Source organism: Cannabis sativa, chromosome 4 (genome assembly GCF_029168945.1).
Source record: "Cannabis sativa cultivar Pink pepper isolate KNU-18-1 chromosome 4, ASM2916894v1, whole genome shotgun sequence".
In the NCBI taxonomy this organism is placed as follows: domain Eukaryota; kingdom Viridiplantae; phylum Streptophyta; class Magnoliopsida; order Rosales; family Cannabaceae; genus Cannabis; species Cannabis sativa.
In genome coordinates, this window is record NC_083604.1 from 52,185,742 (window position 1) to 52,192,934 (window position 7,193).

The 7,193-nt window shown below is 29.0% G+C and overlaps 1 long non-coding RNA gene across 1 annotated transcript; it reads left to right on the top strand.

Moving 5' to 3' along the window:
- Positions 1–512: 512 nt before the first annotated feature.
- On the top strand, positions 513–2,654 carry LOC133036515 (uncharacterized). The gene is made up of 2 exons (XR_009687134.1): positions 513–1,213; positions 2,397–2,654. It is a non-coding gene; the product is annotated as an uncharacterized LOC133036515 (long non-coding RNA).
- The last annotated feature ends 4,539 nt before the right edge of the window (positions 2,655–7,193 follow it).

Sequence of the window (7,193 nt, forward strand, 5' to 3'; positions counted from 1 at the left end):
AAAACGTGCTTGACAAAGGCAGATACAGCCATCCTGTCATGATCAAAACCCTCTCTATCATATACACATTCACATACCCATATTCATGTTTCTTTCGCTAACATGCTTTGATCTTCGCATGCATGCACATTTTAAATCATGACAGCCTTTTTCATAATAACCATTAATTAATCCATATCCTTCTACCACATTTGCTACAGCAGAGAATATTAATTCGAGCTCAACACATACATAACATACTTATAAGCATGTACAATTATAACAGTATATATGTACAGTATATACATAAAATATTGGACAGCATCAGCTATAGCTTAGACTTAGTTAGGCAAAAAAGAATGTTAAGCTAAAAATATAGTCTTGCAGCAGCACTAGTAATTTACTTACACAAGTTTTTATTTTTTGAAACAGAAGTTTTCAAACACACACACACACACATAAATAATATAAATTGTCATCCGGTCTTGTTAAAAATGGATTTTTGAAGCATTTAATGAAGTTTGGTGGAGATTCTGATCAACGAAGATCGATGTGGACGTATCGATCTATGTTTTACTACATCCGAGATACAATACAATATTACTAATATTTAATGTTCATGTCCCTACCAGTAACCACCCAACAAGTCCATATTTTTCCTTTCATATATTTCATTCTTTATCTATGTTATTCTATTCAGCTCCATCCTACATATATCCTCTCGTGGGTCTTGCTTATTATTCATCTTTTTTCTTTACTGTGTTCTTATATTTATTCAAGTTACAATTCCATGATCATGATGATGAGATTATTAAGTGAGCTTATCTTTGTTATGTGTCTCTTGATTATGGCTAATTCCATTGGGTCATCAGATGCAGCAAGAAGATTAAATTTGGCGAGTACTGAGTTCATGTTTGATGATGGAAACAAAAGGAGCTTAAATTATACTCCTAATAATAATGTACAACTACAAGCTCTCACTCAAAGCCATTGTAGGGTCTCCAAAGCAAAGGGATCACTACTACATTTTTGCCACTATTTCTCTAACTACTTTACTACAAAAAATAAAAACACTTCTATTGCTACTTCTACCAATATTACTAGTAATACTAGTAGTTCTTCAATCTCAGAAGACAAAAGAGTCGTTCCAACTGGTTCTAACCCCTTACACAACAAGTAGCTCAGCTATGGAGCTTTATATGTATGATCTCAAGGGACTTATATTAATTAGCAGGTAATTTCCAATTCTCATTAATTTTCTGTTTTTACTAAATTTTTTAGTGCCTTCTTTGAAAACAGCATCGATCGACTAGTTTAACATTATCTTACTATAGTTATCAGTTTTTTAATTGTTTTTAGAATTTTGGGATAAGATTTCATCTCAAAACTAAAACTAATTGATAATGAGATCAAGAATAGTTCATTCATCTTATATATAACAATTTATAAAGACTGTTAATTTATATAAACCCTTGAATCTCTTTCTCAAGTTTTATGTATCATATATTTACATATATATAGTATATATTGGATTTAGCTAGATTAATTGTGACTTACATATATAAAGTTTTTTGATACGTGCTTTGTCATGATATATCATATATTATATATATTAATTATCTCTCGATCATCATGTGTTTATATGAAATATATTAACTAACTCTATAAATATATACATATAATTGTTTTTAATCTTCAATTAATTCAGACAATCCACATATATTGATTTGGTTGCACTACTCACATAAGAGAAAAGAGAGGGAAAATTTGTCTTTTTTATCATCTATAGTTGGCAACAATTGTAATTATTTGGTATAGGAAATGCTTTTAAAATTCTGTCATCAGAAAATTAATTTCTCTATTCTGAAAAGCACTACAATTTAATTTATTACTGTGAGTGTAGTTGCCAGGTGCATTAAATTTCCATTTTTGCTTTTATTGGTAAGAAGCATTCTTATTAGAATCTCTAATAATTCAGAACACTTTATATAGATAATCTTGTGATTAATAATATTTTTTAAAAGATTTTTTTTTAAGTATTGTTATTAGATACTAATAGTGTAATACGTTTTAAACATATAGTCGTAAATCTTATGATATTGGTTAGTAATACTCTTTAAAAACTATTACATTAAAATATATAGGATCTGATACTTAATTACACTAATAACAATATTAACATATAAGAGAGGGTACTAAGCACTATTAGTATCTTTTAATATTTTTCTTTTTATATATAAGATTCAACACTTAATTATATCAATAATAATAATATGAGATGAAAAAAAATATTAGTCACTAATAAAACTTTTTAGCAATTCTCCTTTATAAGCTAAAGTTTAAAATCTGTTGGTACATTATTTATGTTTTGACTTTTTTTTTCTTATGTTGTTTAAAATGTACATATTAATATCTAGACAGGAGCAGCATTAAGTTGAAAGCAGGTAAGCCAGGTATGGGGACAAAATACAGAGGAAAAGTCAAAGCTGACATGAAGAAGAGAGAAGGATATATATTTATATAATGGAATTCGTGAATACCAACAAGACCTTATCCAGTCAAAGAGCAGATACATATAAATTATATATTCATCATTTTGGTATTATTGTGTTAGCTAGCTCCACATACAAATGTTAATTAAAGTTGAATATAGTGGAATTCCTTTCTCGATGGTCATCATCCAAATACTCAACTATAAAATATTTGTTAACAAATTTATTAATGGAATTGGAAGCTTTCTTATTACTGAAAGTCGCATTTGCATAGTTTTGATGCTAATTTCTACTTTAAAATTAGTTGTGGAAATGATCAATAGAAGCAATGTAACGTCGTTGTAATTAACATATACGTACGTGGTACAATAAATGTCTTTAATCTCAAATATATGAAAAGGACGTCTCCTGATAATTTCCCTTCTGTCCCCCCTTTTTTCTTTCCACTGTGATTTTCGAAATTATTCAAAGCCTGAGTTTATTAATTTGCAGGGTAGTCAAACTACTTATAGAGTTATAGAGAATATAACATATTTTTTTTTTTTTTGAACATTTAGTACAACCTAAAAGCACCAATACCAAAAAAGAAACGTCTTAAATCCCTCCTCTATATGTATATAAAGAATTACAAAGAGTTAAACCAACTCTTATCTTTTTGATTGACCCTTTTTGGCTAAACCAATACAATTCTTTGGCTAACAGTTTCTTTGACTCTTCCAATAATATGTGCCATCTCTTCTTTTTTTTCCATGCATGCCATAGCAGCTCATTTGGAGCTCTCCATATATGATACACTATAAGTTGGCCAAGACATACATAGTTAAGTTAAGGAAATAATATTTTGTGGTTAGAAGCACGGTCAATATGTACCAAGAATTATTCGAAATTATACAACCATCGATCAATAGTACCTTTTATTATTTTTTTAGTTAAAAAGTTAAAATAAAAAAACTATTTTTATTGTTCTTGCTCGAATTATAAAAAATTATTTTATAAAATAATAAAAGAGTAATAATATTTTTGATTAAAATACTATTATAAATGTTGACAAAAAAATAGGGAGCTTCAAGAGAGTTTTTTTTTTATTATTATTATAGAAAACTATTTTTTGTATGGATAGAACTCTTTTTTTGAGTCTAACTTTTTATTTTAACTAATGAGCGTGTTAAGAGAGCATGGTTGAAAGTGCTCTTAAAAAAAAAAAAATCAACGACTAAAGATTGCTTTAGTGAGTTCCATTTTGGTGAACTATTGGTAGATTGCACTCGACAAGAGTGTGAGCAGGACAACCATACATATTTTGCACATAGGCATGTTGTTAGAAGAACCTTTATTTGTCATTATTTAAAAAAAAAAAAAAGTCTACCAATTTTCGTTGTTAGAGTACGTAGCCCGCAGAGTCCTTCTACAAGTGTTGTTAACGAGATTTGTAGGTGTTTCGAATTGATTATAATGTTAGAATATTTTATTTAACATAAATCAATGTTGCTATGCTTTGTCATCATTAACATATAAAGATAACTTTATATTACAAAGTATTATAAGATCTTAAGGTTTTTATGCCAGCCCATTGGGCAAGAAATTTAATCTTTCTCCCCCCCCCCCCCCCCTCGTAATTTTATCATGTGTCATGTATGAGAAAACATAGTGATGTTTTTGTGGGTGTTTAGAGATAAAGGAGATGTGAGATGTCTGGAGACACCTCAAGCTCCATCTTGCTTCTTTCATTTTCCAATTGTGGAGTGTTGAATCTCTTGGCCATGATCAAACTCAGAACAAAAAAACAGAGCAAGAAGAAGAACAGAGGTAAAGACAGAAAGAAAAGCTGAAAGGAAAACAAAGGAAGATTGTTGAAACAAAGAGCAATCTTATTCAATAGGCAAATGATCGTACATGATTTATATAGTGACAGAATACGAGCTAGAAGAGAAAGAGAATTAGTTACAGCGAGGATAACTAACGGTAACAGATTCATGATAACAAACTAACGGTTATAACTGTCACCAGGGTCGGCCCAACCAATTTGGGGGCCTTGTGCGAAAATTAAAATTGGATCTTTTATTAAAAGTAAAATCATTAATCAATTCTTCATAAATTTAACTAAAAAAAAAAAAACAATACCTCATAACTTCCTTTACATTTATTTAGTAAATTTAAATATTCTAAATAAAAGTACAATCAAAATATTATTCAAATTTGTTGATCGATCTATCCCAAAAGTATGTCTTCCTTCTTCAAGTTTATCACATCGAACAATCTCCAATCTATAAAACTTAATAATAACATTAGTTTATTCAAAATTATTAGAAAAAATAACACAGATATGATTCATCTATCTTTCTTGCTTTTTGGGATGCAAATTTGTTAATCAAATCATTGTATTCAAGTTTATCTAGCAAATTATTTTCAATTGACAACATAGCTAATCCACTCAATCTCTCTTGCAACATAGTCGTTCTTAAATAAGACTTGATTAATTTTAATTTTGAAAAACTTCTCTCTGTCGATACAACTGTAACTGGAATTGTTAGTAATATTATATAGGCAATGAATGCATTTGGAAATGAATCAATTTTTTTTATGTAATCAAGTATCTCGATTGAACTACCATTTTTATTTGGAAAAATTTCTCTCAACACTTTTAATTCTTAAAATAAATCACAACCATCAATATCAGAAATTCCATTGTATTTTAAAATATTTTCAAGATTTAAAGATTGATATTTTAAATCATTTTGATCAAGTGATTTTAGGTTTTTCAAATTGAATAAAAATCCAAAAATATTTGCATACTCTTGAAACTGTTCAAATCTATTTTTAAGTGAACAAATAATTTGATCAACTATGAAAATAAAATAATCAATCTGAAATGATTCTTCGGCAGACTTTACTATCTCACCATCACCAATATTTTCATCACATTATTTTTTTCTACGAACCACATGCTTTTCACAAAATTTAGGCTCAATTCCCATCTCATTTGAAATTTCTTTAGTTGTAATCATAGCTGAAACAAATCCTTCTTTCCTATAATTTTCAAAATAAGAAACTAGACCATTTAGCTGATTTATAGCATTATCAATGTCTATATTTTGACTTGGTAAATTTTTACTAATTGAATTGGCAGCAAATAAAATATTAAACCAAATAGTCATGCCCAATAAAAATTCAAAATTCTCTAATTCAAAAGTTGCTAGAGATCACTTAGCTTCACTCGTTATTTTAGGATCGTCACTTGATTTTGCTAGTTCAACCAAATCATCTCTTATTTTTGGAGCTTGAAATCTAATTGCCTTAACACTTTCAATATGACTTTCCCAACGGGTTTGAGACAATGATTTCACAATTAACGTAGATATATTATTTTTCAGTATTGTCCATCTCTTAAGTGAATAAGAGAATAATTAATATATACGTTGTAAAACACCAAAAAATGTTACAGCTTTAACACAAGAATTAGCAACATCGCAAAACTAAATTAAGACTATGACAACCATAAGGTGTATATAATGCTCTAGGATTTATCTCTAATAATCTTTTTTGTACACCTTGGTGTTTTCCTTTCATGTTGGATCCATTATCATATCCTTGCCCTCTTCAGGGCCGGCCCTGAAACAAAGTGGGCCATAGGAGAAAAAAAAAATTGGGCCCTTATGTTAGAAAAAATATGGTATTTTTCAAAATCGGTAAAAAAAAAATGTATAATTTTAAAAGAGGAAAAAAAAATTGGGCCCCTAGGCTGGGTGGGCACTAGGCACAGGCCTAGCCCGCCTATGCCCAGGGCCGGGCCTGGCCCTCTTATGTCATTAATGTCAAGTTTCAAACTTTCAATATCTCTTATAAGTTCGGTAAAGAAACATTTTCCTGAAGTATCATCTACTTTCAAAAATCCTAAAAAATATTCTTCCACTCTTATGGGACCAACTGAAGTATCTACAAATCTTAGTATAAGAGACATTTGCTCTTGATGACTTAAATCAGGAATACAATCAAGTATAACTGAAAAATATTTTGCTTCTTTGATTTTTTTCAAAATTGTATTTTTCACTTCACTTGCTAACAATTGTATCAACTCATTTTGAATTCTATGTCTCAAATAATGATTACGAATATCACTATTTTGAATACGTCGAACATGTTCTTGCATTATTGGATCAAATTCAGCAATTATTTCAATTAAACTCAAAAAAATTTCATTGTTCTCTAGGTAAATCTTTTCATTACTTCCCCGAAAGGCCAAATTATTTTTTGCTAGATTTTTGACAATGGCAATTATTGTTATTGAAACATTCCTCCAATGTTCTTTCTCCTTGTTAAGTCTTTCTTGAGCATCTTTATCAATTGTTCTATTTTTTGACAATCTCAATTCTAAATCAAACCAAGCACTCATGTTAACTATATGCTCATTATTTATTTCATGACTTTTCAACATAGCACTTAGATGCCTCCAATCCTTAGTTCCACTGTTGACTAATTGAAACGTATGATTCGCACTAGATTTTGTACCAAAAATTTTACAACAAAAATAATATACCTTATTAAATTTTTTTGAATACACTAACCATTTTCTATCATATTTTTCTCCATTTGACAACTTTCGTATATATAATGAGAAGTAGAAAAATGTCTACTGTTTTCATCTTTTGGGAATTCGATGTCACTTACTTTTATTGGACCATTTTCTACTAATAATTCTATTAATTTATTATCAAGATTTTTCCA